Source organism: Lissotriton helveticus, chromosome 1_1 (assembly GCF_964261635.1).
Source record: "Lissotriton helveticus chromosome 1_1, aLisHel1.1, whole genome shotgun sequence".
Classification (NCBI taxonomy): Eukaryota; Metazoa; Chordata; class Amphibia; order Caudata; family Salamandridae; genus Lissotriton; species Lissotriton helveticus.
In genome coordinates, this window is record NC_136057.1 from 59,813,620 (window position 1) to 59,838,726 (window position 25,107).

General features: G+C 47.5%; 1 pseudogene across 1 annotated transcript in view; it reads right to left on the reverse strand.

The window, feature by feature from the left end:
- Window positions 1-22,768, reverse strand: part of LOC144823488 (uncharacterized) — a 54,809-nt pseudogene extending 32,041 nt beyond the window's left edge. The window contains exons 1-3 of the transcript XR_013608807.1: window positions 22,573-22,768; window positions 18,753-18,943; window positions 11,172-11,273 (exon numbers count right to left, since the gene is read on the reverse strand). The product of XR_013608807.1 is annotated as an uncharacterized LOC144823488 (transcript). The remainder of the gene's footprint in view (window positions 1-11,171; window positions 11,274-18,752; window positions 18,944-22,572) is intronic.
- Window positions 22,769-25,107: the final 2,339 nt, after the last annotated feature.

Sequence of the window (25,107 nt, forward strand, 5' to 3'; positions counted from 1 at the left end):
AGCACTTACTCTACAATATACCTGTCTAAGTAAATGCAGAGAAACACAGATATCTTATGGTGAGCGTTGTGCTCCTTTCGTTCTAGCAAGCAGCCAAACTTGTAGGCCATAAGATGGAAAGGGAACAAGGGTGATAAATGTACTGAGAGGCAGCATTAAAGGTTCTTAGAAACTCAAAGTGCTGACACCAGAGAGGTTGCAAAGCACAGTGACGCCCATACGAGTACAGGATAAAGGAGATTAAATAATCTACTAATTTCTGGCCAATGACTTGTTAACACACAGTCTAAAGTTAGACCAGCCAATAATCAGATTTAAGAGACGAATCAGACCACTCCGGATTGCCTGGAACAACACGGAGTCAAGAGAGAGGAGCCCCAAGTGAAAGCCTTTTAATATTTGAACCCAGTTCTCTAATTCTCTAATCTGCAATGAGGGTTGCTTTGTGTTAAGACAAGTCAGCCTTAGGGGTAGTCTTCCCCCAAACTCTTTGCCTGCTTAACTCCTCTTTTTGATGATTTTTTTTGTTGGCCTTAATCATTGCACCATCAGGATTCAAGCAAGCCGGGCCGAAGAAGGCTGTGATGCCAGAAACCGGTCCCCGGAAGCTTGTTTCCTTCCCAGTATAAGAATTGGCTTGGTAGTTTGGTTTACCCTATTCCCATCATGCACTGGGACAGGAACAGACTAATTTGCATATAGCCAGGTTCTGAGCTGGGATGGTGCAGTGAGCTAAAAAAACGGTGATGGATTAAAACCATGATCTCTTGACTTGGTAAGAGTATTCTGCATCATTCAGAAACTCTGTCCATCACCACCCCCTTTTCTGAATCGGTCTTAATCATATTAAAGCCAGAAACACTAAGGGGTGGGAGCTGAAATTTAGACTTGGGCCAGTCATCGCATTTATTAAATGGAGAATAAACAATAATAAGAGCGTAAATGCAGTCACCGAAGTAGCAAGTTGTCCCTTCTGTAATACCAACGCAGCAAAACTTTTACATTGGACTGCATTTTGTACATCCTTTATTTTATTTCTATTTTTACTGTCTCTAGAGAACAGAATATTCGGAAAGTAAACCACTGATAGCAGTGTGATGAAATGTGAATGTATGAGATTATGTTTTAAACTTGGATTTTGTTTTTAGAAAGAAACAGAACAGCTGACAATAGAATAGTTATCATACACAATTAGTTTTTTGTGAACATTTTGGAGGCTTTTGAGCATCAGACCATCCAACTGGACTTTGTTTCCTCCTTAGCACTTTTTAGCATCTTTGCATAATACAGAACAGAAAATGCGCATCATATTATTGAGGATGATCTCATTTCTAACCCACAGCAGGGATGCATATCCTCTTATGTGCACTTTAAAGAATCCTTTATAGCACATTTAGTCAGATTCTAACGGTCCACATATCATTTGTTTATAAGAATCTTATACAATATTTATTGCATTTTTACACATCATATATAGCTGGTAATCCTTCGAATGAGTTAGGCTGACTTCAGGCACAGCTGAGAGCTAGACTTTACTGTTGGCCTCTGCCTGAGACTCTGAGGGTCAATAGTGCCTTTTCCTGGGGTCCAGAGGGCCTTAGATGTGCACGCCTTTAGATGTTTGGCCACTAGAAGAAAGTCTGGAAACTTTGGTAAACTTTTCCTCCAGGAACTGCCAGTAAAAGTATCTGACAGGCAGTTCCACAGAGTCATAATGAATTTCAGCTTCGACCCACTCAAAGGTCCTCTGAAAAAACGTTGGGTCTTATAACATTTTCAGGTAGAAATTTCCAAAGCTCCAAAGCTTCAACAGAACCAACTTACTTCATGTTTTCAGCCTTCCGTTCCACGGCGGCGGCTACATTTCAGCGGGGAGAATTGTTCTTCTCAAACAGTGACAAACTGCTTTGGGACTTTGGAGACATTTCAATGCTTCTCGTCTCAAAAAGTGAGAAGGTCCTCTTCTGACATGGAACTTTTTCAAGAGTTTTGACTTGCAGACCTTTACCGGGACGAATCCACTTGGTGTATCCAACCAGGACTTCATTGTGGTCAGCCTCAAACTGCGCTTAGGTCCTGGTTTTACCGCCTCCATAAACTATCACTGGTGCTTAGTGCTTTTCGGTGCGATTTCTCCTTAAAACTTTAGAAATTCATATCTCCAGTTACCCCTTATTGGATCATTTTGTCATTTTGTTTATAAAATTTTACAAACATTTCTTAATTCGGTTTGGGATACTTATTACTTGGGGTTTTGAAAGTATTACTATTTTGGTATTGCACAAATACCTTAAACATTGCCCCAAGTTAAGCCTGCCTGCTCTGTGCCGAGCTACCAGGGAGGTGAGCTTAGGTTCATTTAGGGACTTTGAGGGTTCACCCTGACAAGGGCTGCGATTGCTCCTTGACATGGGTAGTCACTCACTCCAAATAATATTGCAATTTCTTACAAAAAGGAATGGATGACCACCAGGAATCTGATGAGTGATTGCATCTGGAGTGTTAGTAGATGAATTACTAGTAAAAGTTTAGAAATAATGTAAGAAATTGGGACGTTAACATGAATTTAAATTTGGTGGCAACAGGAGATATTTGATTCTTGCAATGTGGAGTAAGCAGAAAAAACAAGATTTAGACCATCGTACATCAAATAAAATCATGTTCTTACATTCCGGTTACTTTTAGTTAAGTTTAAAAAAGTTTGATTAGGTTAAACGGGACGGGAATGTAAGGACAGTTTTAGAAATTCTCTAATCTTACTCAATGTCAAGAGCTAGATGCAACCATTGAGTCTTTTTCTCTTGCCAAGATAGCCGAATGTAAGGGTGGGGTCATCATTTCCTGCAGCCACAATTTAGCCAGATTGCAGAGAAACTAAGAGTACTTGGACTGCCTCTGGAAGATCTAAAGCAGCAAATGTCTGCCTGAAAAGTGTGTTCTCAAATCTCAACTCTGAACTGCTGAAGTCTTGAGCTTTCTGTTGGAAGTTGGTTGCAAGGTCATGTGCAGGATTCATATCAAGGTTAAGGAAATGTTGGCACAGCAATCTGGCAACTGATGGATGCAACGGTCGAGGATTCTTCTCTTGCAAAGTTGGCCAGAAGGCAACAGGTGTCTTGTGTTAAGGAGGCAAGAAACCAGGAACCCGAGACAGAGTTGCAGAGGACCAGATCCAACAGGAGGCTCTGAAGACTAAGTGAGGGAAGAATCAAGAACCTACATGCGCTGGAAAAAAATATCATGATTCAAAAAAACTGTAACAAGGGAGGGAACCGATGCCAAAGTTACTGGAGTGCTTGCAACATGTTGCACAGACAGCTCCAACTCCTTCTATATGGAGAAACAGAAGTAAGGGCAGAGAAATAGGAAGGGAAATACAAAAGGTGCATCTCCCATGATGGATTAGGACACTAGTAGACATTGTTGACAGGGAATCCAGCACTCCCTCTCCCCTTTTTGGGGAAGAATCCAGTATGTAAGCCTTGGAGTCTCAGAGACCCCTCTGAGAGAGTCCACTGCGTAAAGGGAGTTTTCCACAACAGAGATAGGGAAGTGATACCACTTACCCTGGGATCACAGCTTACTGGACTTTGGACGTTGCTTTGACTCGTCTACCGGTTTTTGTCCCAGTCACCCTTCCCCTCCTCTTTCCTTACGATGTCTCTCACCCTCCCCTCCTCTTTCGCCTTAATTACCTGTCCGCTTCCCCACATCCTTCCCCCCTCCCCTGAATATTTCCCCTTGCCTGCTTTTCCCCTTACGTATTTGTGCTTATTGTTTATCATGACCTTACAAGTAACTATGTTGCCATGCTCTAAGAACTGTGTAACCTTTCTAACGATGTAACCTGTAACTATGATCTGATGCTCATGTAAAGCACTCTGATACCTCCGGGTCTAGCCAGCGCTATATAAAACCTTTAAAATAAGGGAATCATTGTGGTTTGGGAAAAACAAAAAGCTTCACTTCCTGTTTCAGATAAAGAGTGAAATGGAGAAGTGTCATCTACGAATCAGCAGAAATGCCTAAAAACACCCAACAGTGTTTTACAGGTAAAATGTTCACAATGAATGCCATGCTTAAGAAAATGCCATTAGAGCATAGTTTGCCTCCAAATAATCTCCAGGCAGAACGCAGAGAACATGAGGGTCCAAGCCTTTTCAAGAACAGCCCTGTTCTTCAACCTCCCACCTGGAGAGAACCACAGTGAAAAAAACACACACCAATCTCCAATACAAACTACCAAGAGGACAGTCAGGCGACTGACGAGTAGGCGGAAGAAGGACAGCAAAGAAGTTACCCAAATATGCCTTCCTCCAGAGAAGCCGCGCACTCTGAGATACAACACTGAATTCCAGACTTCTCCATATTCTTATCTAGCTACCTCATATTGAGATGAGAAAAGCTTCCATAGTAAAAATGATCATTTATTGGTATGGTGGCAAATTAATACTTGGTGACGTGCAAAATTTAACACGCGGTATGATAAAAAAAATGGTCAGTAAATGGGACTGCTGCCATTGGAGGAACTGTTTGCCACTCATAAGAGGATGCTGGGGTGATTCAGTGATATGCCTCCCCAACAGGGTTATGTTTTTCGGTATGGTTTCCCATAACCTTACCACAACTGTGCATGTAATATTTGGAACAAAGCAGGACCACTGCTGTTCTCCTGTTGCTGCAGCACAGTTCGCCTATGAAAAACATAATGGTCATAGAACCCAGTGTTCATGAAGTTACTACAAGGATTTATAAGGCATTAGCAAGTAACGCACAAGATAATTATGGAAAACTGAAGAGCTGTAGACAGAGGATTATTGGCCCCTACATTACTCGGAATGGAAAGGGCCAGGATGGTTAGTTCAACAGAGGATCCTACACTGTGTGTTGTGCACACACCTCTCTGGTTACGTTCAGGAGAATCAAAGAGGCCTTGTCCCTAAGGGGAAATATGTGAGGGATATATTTTCCATAAAATCTGGGAGTGTCCCGGGGTTCAGAAATTCTGGAGGAAAGTGGCTGACCATCATGTTCTGGTTACTGGTATCCCAATACGATTGGATGCCAATGATGCTAGGTATCTGGGGTAACATTCCAAATCTGAATTACACAGACCTTTTATTAATTAGGGATTGGCTGTTGCATTATAACGCTGCACAATTGCGAGGTAGCCAACTGGTACCAAGAATAAAAGGATTGCACTCAAACATGTACTGGTGCATGTCTAAAGAGATGGTGCTGTACGCCAAGCAGAGTTGTCTAACAGTTTACAAAGTTATTGGATGAATTGTGTGAATATCATACACTTAACTGATCTGTGTGTACAGTTTATATTTAATTCTCTGGTCCACATCTTAGCTAAATTGCAGATGATGCCAAATGATTAATATCATTAAATGCACATGGTGTGCCTGTTCAATTTGCTGGGAATTAATGTAACAGGTGGAAACTAGACAGAAATGTGTGTCATCCATATAGAGAAGAGGATGTATCAGTACACCAGAGACAGTCAGATATTTTGAGTTTGGTCTTGAGTGTTCTGAAATAAATATCAACAATTTATTATAATTCAAAATGCTGCGGTGAAGATCATAACTTATGGTTATATGTGGAAGAACATTAGCTTAACTATTCGAAGATTGAATTAGCTCCTGGTTTGTAACCATGTGGGGTATGACATTTTGGCTACAATTTACAAATCTTTTGATCCTTGGGCATCAAGTTCAATGTCTTTACTCAAAGGCCTTGCCTAGGGCCTCAGGTTGAAGGATGGCGGATTCTTATCTATTTCAAAAAGAAAACACTGGTGGAAAATGTCTGCTGCCTACTGAGGTAAATGTGACAGCAAAGAGTATCCAGTGGACAGAAGTTCAAAAAGGGTTTGTAAACACTATCTTTGTAGCCGCTTCCTTTCCTTGGTCTTGGACTTCACTCTAAATTATCAGCACAAACAAAATGAGACAGTGGGATCTACTCTTGAAATTAATGCAATCAGCTCTCAGAAGCCACATATTCCTATATCATTGAAAACATCAAGGAGAACTGGTATAGAACTGGAACAATTGTATTCAATATCATTAGATAATATTTCATAATGAATCTATCAATACCAAGTGACTTTCCAACCTTCTTACAGTCAATGGCATTTTCTTTTTCCAACTATCATCTTTCTTCACTTGCAAAATCAAGTGAAAATTATTTCGTTGATAAATAGTTTTAAATCCTCCTCGCCACTAAAGCATCCTCACTATACAGTATCGTGTAAAAATGAGCTTAGGCTTTATCAATTTTCCGCGGTTCCCTTGAATTTTAGAGCCTTCCAGGTAATTGTTTCTATGGTCTCTTTCATAGTTAGACTTGTTCCGCCAGGTTTTTGTCTTTCAGAATAGAGAAATTTAGTCTCCAGTATTGGTTTACAGAATCATAATTTCTAAAATAAGATTCAAGCATGTGTCTTTATGGTCAGAGAATAATATTTTGCTCATAATAGCAAACACAATTTCATCCATCAGATAAGAAATCAAAAAAGATGTATATGCTGATGTAATTGATGTAGTTAAGAAAATCCCTCTTGATGTGATACTGATATCAGTAGCTGCAACTACCCATGAAAAAAAACAGCCCCTCAAATTCCTTAAACAAAGATCCTGCTATACCAAGGACAAATATACATAAGACTCTCTTAGCATGGCATGAACAAACCTACAATAATTAGTGATAGTCTGTAATCACTGTTCCTCTTACACTCGCCACCATACATTCACTCCAGCCTTCACTCTCCACCATACATTCACTCCAGCCTTCACTCTCCACCATACATTCACTCCAGCCTTCACTCTCCACCATACATTCACTCCAGCCTTCACTCTCCACCATACGTTCACTCAAGCCTTCACTCTCCACCATACATTCACTCAAGCCTTCACTCTCCACCATACATTCACTCCAGCCTTCACTCTCCACCATACATGAACTCCAGCCTTCACCACCATACATTCACTCTCCACCATACGTTCACTCAAGCCTTCACTCTCCACCATGCATTCACTCCAGCCTTCACTCTCCACCATACATTCACTCCAGCCTTCACTCTCCACCATACATTCACTCCAGCCTTCACTCTCCACCATACATTCACTCCAGCCTTCACTCTCCACCATACATTCACCCCAGCCATCACTCTCCACCATACATTCACTCCAGCCTTCACCACCATACATTCACTCCAGCCTTCACTCTCCACCATACATTCACTCCAGCCTTCACTCTCCACCATACATGAACTCCAGCCTTCACCACCATACATTCACTCTCCACCATACATTCACTCCAGCCTTCACTCTCCACCATACATTCACTCCAGCCTTCACCACCATACATTCACTCCAGCTTTCACTCTCCACCATACATTCACTCCAGCCTTCACTCTCCACCATACATTCACTCCAGCCTTCACTCTCCACCATACGTTCACTCAAGCCTTCACTCTCCACCATACATTCACTCCAGCCTTCACTCTCCACCATACATGAACTCCAGCCTTCACCACCATACATTCACTCTCCACCATACGTTCACTCAAGCCTTCACTCTCCACCATGCATTCACTCCAGCCTTCACTCTCCACCATACATTCACTCCAGCCTTCACTCTCCACCATACATTCACTCCAGCCTTCACTCTCCACCATACATTCACTCCAGCCATCACTCTCCACCATACATTCACCCCAGCCATCACTCTCCACCATACATTCACTCAAGCCTTCACTCTCCACCATACATTCACTCCAGCCTTCACTCTCCACCATACATTCACTCCAGCCTTCACTCTCCACCATACATTCACTCCAGCCTTCACTCTCCACCATACATGAACTCCAGCCTTCACCACCATACATTCACTCTCCACCATACATTCACTCCAGCCTTCACTCTCCACCATACATTCACTCCAGCCTTCACCACCATACATTCACTCCAGCCTTCACTCTCCACCATACATTCACTCCAGCCTTCACTCTCCACCATACATTCACGCCAGCCTTCACTCTCCACCATACATTCACTCCAGCCTTCACTCTCCACCATACATTCACTCCAGCCTTCACTCTCCACCATACATTCACTCCAGCCTTCACTCTCCACCATACATTCACCCCAGCCATCACTCTCCACCATACATTCACTCCAGCCTTCACTCTCCACCATACATTCACTCCAGCCTTCACTCTCCACCATACGTTCACTCCAGCCTTCACTCTCCACCATACGTTCACTCCAGCCTTCACTCTCCACCATACGTTCACTCCAGCCTTCACTCTCCACCATACGTTCACTCCAGCCTTCACTCTCCACCATACATTCACTCCAGCCTTCACTCTCCACCATACATTCACTCCAGCCTTCACTCTCCACCATACATTCACTCCAGCCTTCACTCTCCACCATACATTCACTCCAGCCTTCACTCTCCACCATACGTTCACTCAAGCCTTCACTCTCCACCATGCATTCACTCCAGCCTTCACTCTCCACCATACATTCACTCCAGCCTTCACTCTCCACCATACATTCACTCCAGCCTTCACTCTCCACCATACATTCACTCCAGCCTTCACTCTCCACCATACATTCACTCCAGCCATCACTCTCCACCATACATTCACTCCAGCCTTCACTCTCTACCATACATTCACTCCAGCCTTCACTCTCCACCATACATTCACTCCAGCCTTCACTCTCCACCATACGTTCACTCAAGCCTTCACTCTCCACCATGCATTCACTCCAGCCTTCACTCTCCACCATACATTCACTCCAGCCTTCACTCTCCACCATACATTCACTCCAGCCTTCACTCTCCACCATACATTCACTCCAGCCTTCACTCTCCACCATACATTCACTCAAGCCTTCACTCTCCACCATACATTCACTCCAGCCTTCACTCTCCACCATACATTCACTCCAGCCTTCACTCTCCACCATACGTTCACTCCAGCCTTCACTCTCCACCATACGTTCACTCCAGCCTTCACTCTCCACTATACATTCACTCCAGCCTTCACTCTCCACCATACGTTCACTCCAGCCTTCACTCTCCACCATACATTCACTCCAGCCTTCACTCTCCACCATACATTCACTCCAGCCTTCACTCTCCACCATACATTCACTCCAGCCTTCACTCTCCACCATACATTCACTCCAGCCTTCACTCTCCACCATACATTCACTCCAGCCTTCACTCTCCACCATACATTCACTCCAGCCTTCACTCTCCACCATACGTTCACTCAAGCCTTCACTCCAGCCTTCACTCTCCACCATACATTCACTCCAGCCTTCACTCTCCACCATACATTCACTCCAGCCTTTACTCTCCACCATACATTCACTCCAGCCTTCACTCTCCACCATACATTCACTCCAGCCTTCACTCTCCACCATACATTCACTCCAGCCTTCACTCTCCACCATACATTCCCTCCAGCCTTCACTCTCCACCATACATTCCCTCCAGCCTTCACTCTCCACCATACATTCACTCCAGCCTTCACTCTCCACCATACATTCCCTCCAGCCTTCACTCTCCACCATACATTCCCTCCAGCCTTCACTCTCCACCATACGTTCACTCCAGCCTTCACTCTCCACCATACGTTCACTCCAGCCTTCACTCTCCACCATACGTTCACTCCAGCCTTCACTCTCCACCATACATTCACTCCAGCCTTCACTCTCCACCATACATTCACTCCAGCCTTCACTCTCCACCATGCATTCACTCCAGCCTTCACTCTCCACCATACATTCACTCCAGCCTTCACTCTCCACCATGCATTCACTCCAGCCTTCACTCTCCACCATACATTCACTCCAGCCTTCACTCTCCACCATACATTCACTCCAGCCTTCACTCTCCACCATACATTCACTCCAGCCTTCACTCTCCACCATACATTCACTCCAGCCTTCACTCTCCACCATACATTCACTCCAGCCTTCACTCTCCACCATACGTTCACTCCAGCCTTCACTCTCCACCATACATTCACTCCAGCCTTCACTCTCCACCATACATTCACTCCAGCCTTCACTCTCCACCATACATTCACTCCAGCCTTCACTCTCCACCATACGTTCACTCAAGCCTTCACTCTCCACCATGCATTCACTCCAGCCTTCACTCTCCACCATACATTCACTCCAGCCTTCACTCTCCACCATACATTCACTCCAACCTTCACTCTCCACCATACATTCACTCCAGCCTTCACTCTCCACCATACATTCACTCCAGCCTTCACTCTCCACCATACATTCACTCCAGCCTTCACTCTCCACCATACATTCACTCCAGCCTTCACTCTCCACCATACATTCACTCCAGCCTTCACTCTCCACCATACATTCACTCCAGCCTTCACTCTCCACCATACATTCACTCCAGCCTTCACTCTCCACCATACATTCACTCCAGCCTTCACTCTCCACCATACATTCACTCCAGCCTTCACTCTCCACCATACATTCACTCCAGCCTTCACTCTCCACCATACATTCACTCCAGCCTTCACTCTCCACCATACATTCACTCCAGCCTTCCCTCAACCTAGATTCCTCACATGATCTATCCAATTAGGAAACTAAAGAGATCATTTAAGAACCCAGAAGGCTGCAAACTGGCCCCTGGCAGGTTGAGATATGCCTCTGAAATGGTGAAATCTTCCTACTTCCAACTCCTGTTACTTCTCTCAGACTTTCCCCCCTCGACCTGCACACAAAGTCAAATCTCTGTCTTTGCAGTCTGTAGAGATAACTCCAACTAGACGCCCACCATCAAATGCAGTCTACAGCCACTACTCATGGGACGCTCTTGGGCAGCCATGCGCTTTATAAATCAAATTTCATTTCATTTCATTTCATTTCATTGCACTGCCTCGGTTTCAACATAGGACTCCTGAAACACATCCATGTGCCCGTTTTAGCATCACCTGTGCACTCTCTGGCTCGTTCAGATCTCCTTTTCTGCAGTCCTGACATGAGTCACAACACTACGTAGCCACTAATTTCCTTCAAGGATAAGTCACCCAGGTGTTTCTGTCTGTCCTACACTAACTGTAAGTGAACCACAGAAGAAAGAGCAACCAGAGTCCCACTACTTACCGTGCAGTGACGCATCTTGAAATCCATAAATTCTACTACTGGAACACCGCCACTCTTTTTAGGTACACTCTTGTCACATTCCAGCACAGCAGCATCAAAACCCTACAAGGAGGAGAGAATAAAAACAATGTTAATGGACACATCATGAGCGACCGTACAATCTCACAACGACATTTACTGCAAAGCACAACTAGAGTTAAATACAAAGGCTGGTGCACTATGCACTTCGAACCATAGGTGCAACTCAGAAGGTATGAAAACAAGATAGTAGCAGCAGTGGGAAATGAGAACTGCTATAGAGTTAGGGCCAACCGTGCACATGAAGTAGTCCGAAAGAAAGTAACAGCGTACAAGGAGCCGTGGAGTCTAAAGAAGACCTGCAAAACACATGTCATAAGGTCCACCGTCAGCATCAAGGAGAAGCAGGTCCAAATATTGGTCATGGACTACGCGGGAGATGGTTGGGGTGGAGAGTTTGAGACTTAAGTAGTGGCTGAGGTAGACAGGCTGCAAGGAATAGTGCACTATTACCACATAATTTACTGCTCATCACTCCAGAGCAGATCCGTCAATACGTCAGGGACCACGCTCCTCTTTTATCCCATTCCTCTTTACCCTTTGCTCCTCTATCAGCTCAAGGCCTTTCACAGCCGCCAACTTTATGGGTTTACATCTTATGCTGAACTCCCTCCAAAACTGTTGCCAAATACTTTAACTCTGTTAGCACAAATTCTATTCCTCATCTCCCGTCTGCTCCAACTCTCTATTTTGACCAAAAACTTGATCTCCAGCCCTGTGATCCGGCTGGAATCCTCCTTCTCTGGCAATGCCTCTGCAGCATTGTGGCAGGAGATGAACAGGTGTTAAATCTACCAGGGACTTTCCTTCCAAACAATGTGGGAAATTTAGTTAGTTTTGCCATCTGGACTTTTCAGCTTCTGGTACGTACAAGCACCAGTCATTACCGACTACAGGCGGTCTCCCAGAAATCACACCTTGTACAAACTGGCAACGCTGGTTTTCAACTCTATGCTAGACCGTGCCAGTATCACTCTCCCAAGGTATTTACTATACTTGGTTTAATACACGCCCCCTCCTTCTCTTTGGAGTGTTCGGACTGAGGCAAATGCCGGAAGACGCTGGTCCCAAGTAGGTGGAACAGAGGGGCAGAACCTTTGATAAAAGTTTGACTACAAGGCTACCACTACTACCGCATCCCCTTGAGACACATGAAATCCTCCTTAATCGGGCAGATACAAAACATTACAGAACTGGATTGGAGATAAGTATACCTTCCATGTTTAACAAGAGTGCAGCTTTCTGCACACTCACTTTAAAAGTTAGGGACATTTCCTCTTTGAATACCCAGGGAGGGAACTGCTTTTTGCCCTGAAGAAAGTCCAGGAGCCAAGTGTTAATGTTAATGTTAGGCACACTTTTAGAGCGCACGGCTACCCCAGAGGGTGTCCCGGCGCTTTAGCAAAGATGCCCCTAAAAACAGAAAACCAAACGGTAAACAAACTGCAGAAACGCGGGTTACTCGGTGAAGAACAGAGTCTTCAGCTCCTTCCTGAAGGCCAAGAGATTATTTGCTTTCCGGAGGGAAAGAGGGAGTGCATTCCACAGGCAAGCTGTTACGTGTTGGAAAGAGCGACCTCCCATCCGCACACGTTTGACCACAGGCACCTCCATTTTGGCCAGGTCCGCCGACCGCAGAGACCTCCGTGGCACATAGAAAGCAGTGCGCTTCCTAAGGTAGAAAGGGCCGGTCGCATGGAGAGCTTTAAACGCCAATGTGAGGAGTTTAAATTTAATTCTCTCCGCGATTGGTAGCCAGTGAAGCCTGGCTAGGAGCACTGAGGCTCTTGCTCTCCTCGGCAGGCCATAGATGGCTCTGGCCGCCGAATTCTGTATGACCTGCAACCTAGATATCAGATATTTAGGTAGGCCCGCGAAGAGCGCATTTGCATAGTCCAGGCGTGAACCCACCAACGCCTGAACTATATTCCTGCGGTACTGCAAAGAGAGCAGGGGCAGAAATTTTCTAAGCATCTTGAGGATGCTAAAGCATTTCCCTGCAAGACCCAGGATGTGGGGACGAAAAGACAGATCAACGTCGAACACCACTCCAAGATTTTTTACCTGAGCTGAAGGAGCCTCAGGGGGGAACATGTCCTGGGGCCACCACGACTTCCAGTCCGAGTCTGGGGCACAGCCAAAGAAGAGCAGCTCAGACTTGTCTGAGTTGCACTTCAGGCTGTGCCGCTGGAACCACGCAAAGACTGCGCTCAAACAGTCCTTAATTCTGCCGCCGTTGAAGACCTCACCCTTCCTGCAAGTGAACAAAAGCTGGGTGTCATCAGCGTATGAGATGACCCGGGCCCCGAACGCTTCCGCTACCTCCGCTAGAGGGGCCATGTAAATGTTGAAAATGGTGGGGCTCAAGATAGATCCTTGAGGCACCCCCACCTCCAGCGCAGGCATTTCCGCCGAGAACGGCGGAGCCCAGATCACCTGTCGGCGGTCGGCAAGAAAGGATTGAAACCAGTCCAACACCGTCCCTCGCAGACCAATCTCCCTGAGTCTTGAGAGAAGGCCTGCGTGTGGCACGGTGTCGAACGCCGCCGAAAGGTCCAACATGACCAACATCGCCCGTCCCCCCTGATCGAGTGTCTCCCTGATGGTATCCGTGACCTCTACCAGAGCGGTCTCCGTGCTATAATTTGCACGAAAGCCGGACTGGGAGTCATGCAACAAATTGTTGCTTTCAATAAAGGTGGAAAGAGTGAGCTGAACATGTTTTTCCAACACCTTTGCCAGAGCAGGGAGGAGGGAGATCGGACGATAGTTAGCCCATTGCAGGGGGTCTAACAGAGGCTTCTTGATCAACGGCAGGATAAGTGCATGTTTCCACTGTCGTGGGACAACCCCCGAGCTCAATGAAAGATTCAGCAGGGGGTTCAGCAAGCTGTTCAACGCTGGAGCCACCCTGCCCAGACATTGCGCCGGACAGGCGTCCAGTGGCGAGCCAGATTTCAGTCGTGATAGCAACTCCAGCGACGTTTCGCAGGGCAACTGAGGGAAAACAGATAATGTGGGCCCAGAGTCATCCCTACAGAGGTCTGAAGAGGCGTCAACCATACGGGAGTCCACCGATGGAAAGGTGGCCTGAATCTTTAGGATTTTGGTCACAAAAAAGTCGGCCAACTGTTTAATCCATTCCTCCGTATGTGTGTGAACAGGAGTGGCTACCACTGGGTTCACAAACTCCTTCACAACTCTAAAGAGTTCTCGGCTGACATTATCAGCCTTGTCGATTCTCTGTTCAAGATAACTCTTTTTTTCTGAGGCAATCTGTTTATAGTACGCTTTTGTCGCGTTTCTGTATTTCATTTTCTCCACCGACTCATAATTGCGCCGCCAGCGCCTTTCCAGCTTCTTACATTCTTGACGCATTATGCGAAGAGTGGAGGAAAACCAAGGGGCTGAGTTCAAATCAGGGGCGGTTTTGGCAGCCCTCAAAGGGGCCAGCTCCTCGAATCTAGCCTGCATCCAATTCTGGACCAGGATTAAGTCGGCTTCCAAGTCCCCAGTCAGTTGGCACGGGTATTGGCCAAGAGCATCAGAGAGCATTTCAGCTGTCACAAGATGGAAGGCTCTGGACTGCCGAGACCCTACCTTAGAAGCCCTTTGGCTAGCTTTAGAATCAAGAATTAAGGCAAAGTTTAGCAGATAATGATCTGACCACAAGACCGGGAGTGGAAGGGACGCCTCAATGGGCCTAGAGGAAAATATAACATCCAACGTGTGGCCTTTCACATGAGTGGGGCTGTGAACAAAAGGGGCCAGCCCTAACATCGCCGTGATATCGCGAAGTTTGTCGGCATCAGCGTCAGTAAGACAATCCATATGAAAGTTTAGATCGCCTAGTAGCATGCAATGCGCCGAGCGCATGCATGGTACAGAGAGGGCCGACTGCAAATCCTCAAAAAAGGACCCAATAGGACCAGGTGGTCTGTAGAGGAGAATGCCAGTACAGGTCTGGGACGCCGATATGTGGAGCGTAAAACCTAAGGCTTCACAGCCGGCAATGTTGTCGACCGCAAAGGAGGAACAAACAAAAGCCTTGTCCACTATCAGGGCCACCCCGCCACCTCTTCCCTCCGTTCTATCCCTCCTTAAAATGGAATAGTTGGGCGGAACGGCACAGGCAATAAGAAGGGCTGGTACATGCTGCATGACACTAGGGTCATAGGACCATCAACTCTTGACGACCCCTTTAATACAACTTTTCAATATCCCCTGCGTCTCCACAAATAAAGGGATACCTGGAGACGGAGGAGGATTTTTATCTTTAGACCCCCTGGCCTATCTCTCTAACGTGCTCCCTGAAATACGGTTGACCCCACCCTGACCTTTAGGAGTCAGGGTGAACCCAATGAGGAAGCATGACACTACTAGTGTGTGTGAGGGTTACTTAACAAAAAGGAATTGCTTCCTTTTCCGTGCCACAAGAGCTTAGTGCTCAGCTTTCATTATACAGGTTGGGAGACCTCAAGTGATTAGTATTTGATTCGGGAGGACGTATCCACATACAGGAATACCTCCCTACCCTTCCAGCTTAGGTGAAGGACCCTTCTACCTTAGCCAAGTACAGTTCTGACTGAGCTGTCACCTGAAGACGTATCCACATCCAGGAATACCTCCCTACGCTTCTGGCTTAGGTGAAGGACCCTTCTACCTTAGCCAAGTACAGTTCTGACTGAGCTGTCACCTGAAAGGTCCACAGCTGACTCCAGCCCACAGTAACAAGGACCTTATGTTCTACTCTCAGCGTCCTCTCTTTATAGCAGTCTCTCCAGCTTCTCCAGACGTACAAGCACAATTCATTACCCACTAAAGACTGTCTGCCAGAAATCATGTCTGTACAAACTACCAATGCTGGTTTTCAACTCTGTGCTAGACACCTTCCAGTGCCACTTCCCAGGCTATTTCCAGGTGCCTCCACACTAGAACTGCCTTCATTCCAGAGCTGCCATTTACCTTATCAGGACTCCAATCTTTCTAACTACACTGCATTTCTGGACAGTAGGATGACGGCAATGTGAGGGGGGGGAGTGGCAGACACCAGAGTCGGAGTGGGGGGTGACTCAATGTAAGGCAGCCCCACATTCAAGATCACCCTCAGCTCCCAGGGCCTCGTGGGAATAAATGAGCCATAAACCTTTGAACCAGTACGAATAATCAACTAATACAAGTTGTTTATGCTTCTGCACAAATAGAAAATGTTTACGAATGATAGAAAATACTTTGTATGTTGCATTCAGCAGCAAATTAACGCTGCATGATTTGATTTACATACAAATTAAAAAAGAACAGACATTGGAAAAACAATAGGTCTGGTGTGTTTTAGGGATACGAGTACTTTGTTGCAATGGTGGCATGTTTGTTGTTGACACATGCATAGGGATAATATGCAGATGTACGCCCAGACACATGCACTTAGACAACAGGTATGCACGCATGTGAAAACAGATGTATAAAAGAAGTTATGTGGGTATATAAAACGATGAAATGATTGTGGGAAGGCTGAGGGTGCTACTATAATGTGCATACGGCTAGGAGGTTCAACAGCTGGATGGATGAACGATTAGTTATGAGTTGATGGATGGACACTTGGGTGTCTGTGATGGGTGTGGCATGGAACTGGGCAGACAAATACAAATTGTAGTAAGAGTACTGTAATTAAGAATAAATCTTAATAGGAGTGAGAGTAGATTAAGCAGGATAAAAAGTTGTAATAAATAGAGGTACATACACGAACAGTAGAGGAAAAAGTAATTCTGCAGGAAGTACAAGTATGAATCAATAGTAAAGTAGGCAGAAGTAAGGTAAATTACAAGAGTGGCTGTAAGCAGTAGGTGTAGAAGAACAGAATCCACCAGAAGTAGGCAGGAGTAGGCAGGAGCAAATAGCATTAGCAGTAGAAACGTCAGACTGAGCATCTCAGTGCCAAACCACTTGTCTAGGTCCCAAACCACCTTGACTCTTCAGCTGTAATTCTTGCTACCTCGTCCACTTCTCTTCTCCTGGACACAATGCCATGTACTCAAACCTGCGCCAGTATTTCTTGCCCACTGTTCACAGCACCCTTGTGTGTGACTGTACCATGTTCTATATACGCTATGTAAAGCTCGTGAATACCCTCTTGGATTGAGTCAATGCTACAGAAATATTTAAAATAAAAAGTACAAATAAATAGGCAAGTAGGAGTATGATTAGGAGTAAGAGGAGGTGTAAGCAGGAGTAAAAGTGGAGGTAAAAGTAAATAAGAGTCCGCTTTAAAAGCACTGTTGATGCATCCGGTTCAGTAAGTGATAACTCATCTTCATTCGTGAAAACAGCCTGTTAGAAGCAGTCGAGGCTCTTCGCTTACTGTACGGACAAACCACTCATCCACAACCCTGATACTGTGCTGTATTAAAAGTACCCTCGCCGTTTGTACTCCACCTTGGCAGAAAGGATAACACTCAGCAGCCACACACAGATGACTGTGGTGTTGAGACGACAACTTCCCCAGGAACAGTCCAAGGGGTAGACATGTATGAAAAGTGTTTTAGAGTTACATTAAATGCTTCTTCCACTGAAACACACTCATTGCTCAGTAGCCTCCATCAATCATGCACTTGAAATAATACACACTACTGAGCAAGCTGAAGTCATTCACAGCTGTAAAATATAAACATCTGCAAAGTTCCCTGGCTTGATCCAGAATGCGAGGGGTTCTACCATGATATCTAAGTTATCTTCCAACATATCGTCAAGGTAAGTGCATGGGGAGTTAAGAATAGTAAATGTATTCATCCCTGCGTGTGCTCGCCTTGTGAAACAGCTATTCATGCAGGTTGATATTCCTAACCCTAGATATTGTGACAAACAAACTTAATGTGAATGACACTTCAGAAGGCGGGTCCTCGCTATGTATTTTTGTGTTAATTACAGGAACTCTGGCAACATCTTAAAGCTTCCTCTAGCCAGACCTACAAAGGAATGACGATTGTTTCACTTCTTGGATATATATTCAATATGTTTTTTTTAAATGGGATCCCACAATCATTTGTCTAAAGCTGATTGAATCAAAATCCTAAGTTTAAAAAAAAATGCAGTGAGTGATGAACAAAAAGTAAATGAAATGTACAACTTATACAAAAAATAAAAACACACAGGTGTAATAGGCGGTAGTCCAGTAGCGGAGGTGTATATTGTATATATGACGGTTTATTTGTCTTAGATGCAGGTAAGTTCCAGTAGTAAGCCTCAAGGAGAAGCCCCACCAGGAACAGCTTCGCACCCCTCCGGCACCTAAACATTCCAACGCAGCACTCAGACTGGCTGAGGAGCAGGTTATGACAACAGCCAGTCATGCATAATTACAATACACCTCTGTCCCAGTAAACTATTCAGGACAGTCACAACACATGGGTCACCTAGGCTTTGGCTCCAGCTGCCTCCTGCCAGACATTTCTTCCAGGACTGTACAGTCTATCTCTAAAAATACAAAAGGTGCGACCCATCCCCTACCTGAGCAGTGACCGGTGCAGACATTTCCAGACTCCTGTATCCTGAAGAGTGGGCACATGCTCCAGATGCAGCAGGGCGTGGTGAGAGTTAGGTCATATCACCCCAATTCCGAGCTGCAAGATTAAAGGACGCAGCCTCCAGTGTTCGATGAAGTATCGATGGTGCGAGTTCAGGTACGAAGGACACAGAGCCTGCATCCAGGAAAGAAACGTAGGATGTGCTTAGTGTGCAGCCAGTACTAATACAAGTTGTTTTAATCACATTAAAAAACAGCTCTCCTATCTGGGCCATGGAGATGAGCACATCTTCAGCTAGAAGCCTTGCTAATATGGGACTGCTACACTGGTAGATGTCATGCTTCCTGCTTCCAGGAGCAGAGGATGCAGCAGGTGCTATGAAGGGTTTGGGGCAGTATACAATGGCCGCCATTTGCACAGACACACAGACTCCTTTTTGAAGGCTAAAGAAGGTTCAAAAGGCACACTGAAGCTTGCAGTACCATGGGTCTGTAAACAAAGATCAGGTGCACATACACACTGGTCCCTTCACTACAGGGTATGAAAGGAGCAGATAATCAGGACACTTTAGGTCTTAAGAGGGCATGGGAGGTGCATAAATAAGCCCAGTTTCACAGAGAGATGCAGTCCTTCCAATCTGCACGGCAAGGTGATAGATTGAGGTCTGACCAAAATTATTTATATATGACTAGTCGCCTTCTGTAATTATAGATATATGGACTTAATAGATGGATAATAGTGAATTATAGGGATGTTTTTCACTGAGAGGTTCAGAGTGAATTCAAATAGAAAACAAGAGCAAAGCTTGATTTGTTTGTGTTGTGACTCAGAATCCCGATATGGAAAAAATGCTTGTAATTGACTTTTTACCCATCTATAATGTATGTTATGTATTGCTGCCCAAATCCATCTGCCCTGCTTTAACTGGCTTTGCAGGGGCAGAGAAAAATTGGGGGGGTTAGGGGGGGCATACATAACATCCCTGTCTCAAAAGTAAAACATAAGTACCTTGCCTGCCATGCTTAAACAGGCCCCACCCCCTTACCTGCCTTCCTTTTGTTCTGGCAGCTGTGCTTTCCACCAAAGCATATAAGCTGCACTGTATGGACAAAATCGAAGACAGCTCGCGCAGCCGGGCCTGGAAGGCCTCATGGCGTAGCAACAGCGCTTAATAGGTTTTGCTAACAAATGTTGCAATGTCATAGTGATGAGATATGACGTTTAGAAACAGAAATAAACATTAGGTTTTCTACCAGAGTTATATACAACAACTTAAATGATTAAATTGAATCCACCAGAAGAATTAACACTGCTTCAGACTGAGTCAAGCATTTCCATGATCAACTGTGTGTGGTCCAGGCGTATGTGATGGAGAACAGGTTGAAACCGGTAGTGGAAGGTCAGGGATACAGGCATGAGCACTGTTCCCTGGCTGCAGACTCGTGTATGTGCAATGGATGCTGCAGAGGTTAAACGCGGTTAGCAAGTCGATCCTTCAAGGATACATGCAGGGCTCGAGTCAGGGTACCACGCGGGTGGACGGCGTCCCCCCACTTATTTTAAGGGGTCTTACCGGGTGGACGCCGTCCCCCCTGTGCAATGGATGCTGCAGAGGTTAAACGCGGTTAGCAAGTCGACCCTTTAAGGATACATGCCGGCATTATAGAAGACGAAAGAGTGAGATCTAAAAAGAAGTTAATGTATTCCCCCCATTAACTGCTATTGAAGCTGAGGCATTTCAGGCAGGAAACAGAGAAAGAAAGCTTTTGGGGGGGCGTCAGAAATCAGTTGTATTGATGTAAGCAACAGGAATGAGATACACATACCACTCCCTCCCCTATGTGCACATTGTCAGGCGAGGGGCAGCTGCACACATTGCTGCATGGGTCTGTCCGCATGCTCAGGTGCCTCAGGGGTTAGATGTGGTGGGGGCTCCCCATGGGGGGGGGGGAGGCGGGGGGGCTGGTGCACAGGACACAGAGGGGGGTCTGCAGACACTTGGACTGCAGGTGCAGTGGGGTCTGGTGGGAGGGGGGCTTCCCGTGGGAGGGGGGGAGCTGGTGCACAGGACACAGAGGGGGGTCTGCAGACACTTGGACTGCAATTGCAGCGGGGTCTGGTAGGAGGGGGGCTTCCCGTGGGGGGGGGGGCTGGTGCACGGGACACAGAGGGGGGGTCTGCAGACACTTGGACTGCAGGTGCAGCGGGGTCTGGTGGGAGGGGGGCTTCCTTCAGGCTGGAGGGGGGGCACAGGGTGGAGGAGCTCTATAGACGGCTGGCTCCACGGTGAGCCCCTGGCACAGGGGAGGGGGGCTCCTGCGGGGGGGGGCTGGTGCACAGGACACAGAGGGGGGGGTCTGCAGACACTTGGACTGCAGATGCAGCGGGGTCTGGTGGGAGAGGCGCTTCCCGTGGGGGGGGGCTGGTGCACTGGACACAGAGGGGGGGTCTGCAGACTCTTGGACTGCAGGTGCAGCGGGGTCTGGTGGGAGGGGGGCTTCCTTCAGGCTGGAGGGGGGAGCACAGGGTGGGGGAGCTCTATAGACGGCTGGCTCCACGGTGAGCCCCTGGCACAGGGGAGGGGGGCTCCTGCGGGGGGGGGGCTGGTGCACAGGACACAGAGGGGGGTCTGCAGACACTTGGACTGCAGGTGCAGCGGGGTCTGGTGGGAGGGGGGCTTCCTTCAGACTGGAGGGGGAGCACAGGGTGGGGGAGCTCTATAGACGGCTGGCTCCACGGTGAGCCCCCTGGCACAGTGCGGGGGGGGTGGGGGCTCCTGCCGGGGGGGGGGGGCTGGTGCACAGGACACAGAGGGGGGTCTGCAGACACTTGGGCTGCAGGTGCAGCGGGGTCTGGTGGGAGGGGGGCTTCCTTCAGACTGGAGGGGGGAGCACAGGGTGGGGGAGCTCTATAGACGGCTGGCTCCACGGTGAGCCCCCTGGCACAGTGCGGGGGGTGGGGGCTCCTGCCGGGGGGGGGGGGCTGGTGCACAGGACACAGAGGGGGGTCTGCAGACACTTGGGCTGCAGGTGCAGCGGGGTCTGGTGGGAGGGGGGCTTCCTTCAGACTGGAGGGGGGAGCACAGGGTGGAGGAGCTCTATAGACGGCTGGCTCCACGGTGAGCCCCCTGGCACAGTGCGGGGGGTGGGGGCTCCTGCCGGGGGGGGGGGGCTGGTGCACAGGACACAGAGGGGGGTCTGCAGACACTTGGACTGCAGGTGCAGCGGGGTCTGGTGGGAGGGGGGCTTCCTTCAGGCTGGAGGGGGGGGGCACAGGGTGGAGGATCTCTATAGACGGCTGGCTCCACGGTGAGCCCCCTGGCACAGTGCGGGGGGTGGGGGCTCCTGCCGGGGGGGGGGGCTGGTGCACAGGACACAGAGGGGGGGTCTGCAGACACTTGGACTGCAGGTGCAGCGGGGTCTGGTGGGAGGGGGGCTTCCTTCAGACTGGAGGGGGAGCACAGGGTGGAGGAGCTCTATAGACGGCTGGCTCCACGGTGAGCCCCCTGGCACAGTGCGGAGGCTGGGGCTCCCTGCAGGCCGGGCGGGGGCAAAGGACACCAGAGGCAGGAGGGGGGGGGGGGCAGCCTGTACGGTCAGAGACAGTGTCCGGACTGCAAATCAAATGCACCGGATTGAGGGAGAGGCGCCACCGGTGCAGGGGCGTGAGATAGGAGGGGGGGGGGGGCAAGGAGGAAGAGGATAGAGTGGGTGTAGGGAGCAAGGACCAGCTGCACTGCGGGGGTCGGGGGGGGTGCATGGGGCCAGGTTTGGAGCCCCCGTACACACACAGCGCTTCCTCACCGACGGTGCATGCGGGGGGGGGGGGTCTCTGCCCCTCGGACACCCCGCACGTGCCGCGATTGTCGGGCTCCTCTTCTGCACACGGGGGAGCGCGAGCATCACTGCTGGTGCTGCCGCTGCCCCCGCCGCCCCCGGGGTCATTCGATGACGCGTTCGCTCCCATGGCCGGTGTACTATCGATAGACCCACCCCATCTGTCTTTACAGCCCCCCCCCCGAGTTTCCACGCATGCGCATATTAATTGTGCGCATGCGTGGAAACCCTATGTCTTGGCTGTTTGTATTTTGAAGCTCCCCACTCTGCTGGCCGTTTAGTGCGCATGCGTGTTTTTGCACGCACGCGCTTTTAAGATCCGGCGGCGAACACAACTCCTGCTCGAACAGCGTTAACCCCATCGCTGCCAGCCAAGGCTGCAGCTGAAAACAGAGCAGAAGGAGCCAGGCAGCGGCTGCACAGCTCTCAGACACAGGAAACTAAAGGCAGCTCAGAACGAATGAAGCATCAATTGTATTTATTAATGGCAGCCACAGCAGGTCAGCTGCACCGGGCTCAGGGAGAGCTCTGTCAATATCATACTATCCTGCTGACTTTCAAAGGCTCTGCTCCATTAGGGCCGCAGTATTACGGGGTCAACTGGTGGCAATGGAATATTGATATAGCTTCTATAGCTGCCACCCGAGCACTCAGGATGGTCTGCAGTGAGTGCTAGGAGTCAGTGAGCTTACAGAGAGCCCCCTTTTCGGTCACAGGCTGCTCTGAAGACAGGCAGTAGCAGTAAAACACACTACTGTGTGTGTCACTACACTGTCCGAACACCGTTCTCTTACTGGGACATGTGGTATGGTAACAGTTATATATTACACTGGTGGCCCAAGGAGCTAATGTGCCTACTCCAAGGATCTGTGTTTGCGCTCCTATACTCACATGTTCACTTGTTTCATTCCACATGAGTTTACATAGCTTTTCATCCTTCTAGGGTCGATAAAATGAGTACCATTGAACAGAGGATCTTTGACCATTCAATAGCACAGCTAAACTCTGGGGGTTTTACTTGCAGTCTACTAATATGCGTGCTATGTTTGTAGGTAATAGAAATGAAAACTCTCAGAAATGTCCATCTACAAACAGTCGTGCTGTGTTCTGCTAAACAGGCAGAGCACAGCAAAAGACAGGACCACAGGGACAGCACGGCGATACAAATATCCAATCCACCACTGGCCTGAAACCCCCATCGCATGGCCATGCAGTCCATAATAACTGCTGACTGGCACCACTGGCGGACTCAGCAGCTATCACCTGCCTGCTGGAAGCAGGCATGGCGACCAGCTGACAACCTGCACCCCTGCATTTAATTTGGCCTCATAAATGACACTGTGGAGTGGGTCAGGTATAAAAACAAATTGCATCCACTTAAAAGATCCCCTCTCCCAGAAACTTCTGAAGGCAACATTGGAGATGATAGATCATTGCAGGATTCCTGTATCCTGGCACCTTTGGAAAAGGCATGTAAAGTGGCAGGGCTGTACTTTTAGAAGACCAGGTGGTGGAGTACAGAATGAGATAGATAGAGTGAGGGCGATAGAGAGATAGATAGATAGATAGATAGATAGATAGATAGATAGATAGATAGATAGAGTGAGGGCGATAGATAGAGTGAGGGCGATAGATAGATAGATAGATAGATAGATAGATAGATAGATAGATAGATAGATAGATAGATAGAGTGAGGGCGATAGATAGATAGATAGATAGATAGATAGATAGATAGATAGATAGATAGATAGATAGATAGATAGAGTGAGGACGATAGATAGATAGATAGTTAGATAGCTAGATAGAATGAGGGCCATAGATAGATAGATAGATAGAGTGAGTGAGAGCGATAGATAGATAGATAGAGTGACAGCAATAGATAGATAGATAGATAGAGTGAGGGCGATAGATAGATAGAGTGAGGGCGATAGATAGAGTGAGGGCGATAGATAGGTAGAGTGAGGGTGATAGAGTGATGGCGATAGATAGGTAGACAGATAGATAGAGTGAGGCAGATAGGTAGATAGATTGATAGAGAGTGAGGGCGATTGATAGAGTGAGGGCGATAGATAGAGTGAGGGTGATAGATAGAGTGAGGGCGACAGATAGATAGAGTGAGGGCGATAGATAGATAGAGTGATGGCGACAGACAGAGTGAGTGCGACAGATAGATAGAGTGAGGGTGACGGATAGATAGAGTGAGGGCGACAGATAGATGTGTGTGGTTGTGTGTGTGTGTGTTTGTACGTGTGGTTGTATGTGTGTGTAGTTGTATGTGTGTGTGGTTGTGTGTGTGGTTATGTGTGCGATTGTGTGTGTGGTGTTGTTGTGTGTGTGTAGTTGTATGTGTGTGTGTGTGGTTAGAGAAGGATGCATGTGGAAGAGAGCAGCAGATCAGCACAGCAGAAGAGAACAGGGAGTTAAAGAAGGAGGCAGTTGGAAGAGAGCAGCAGATCAGCACAGCAGAAGAGAACAGGGAGTTAAAGAAGGAGGCAGTTGGAA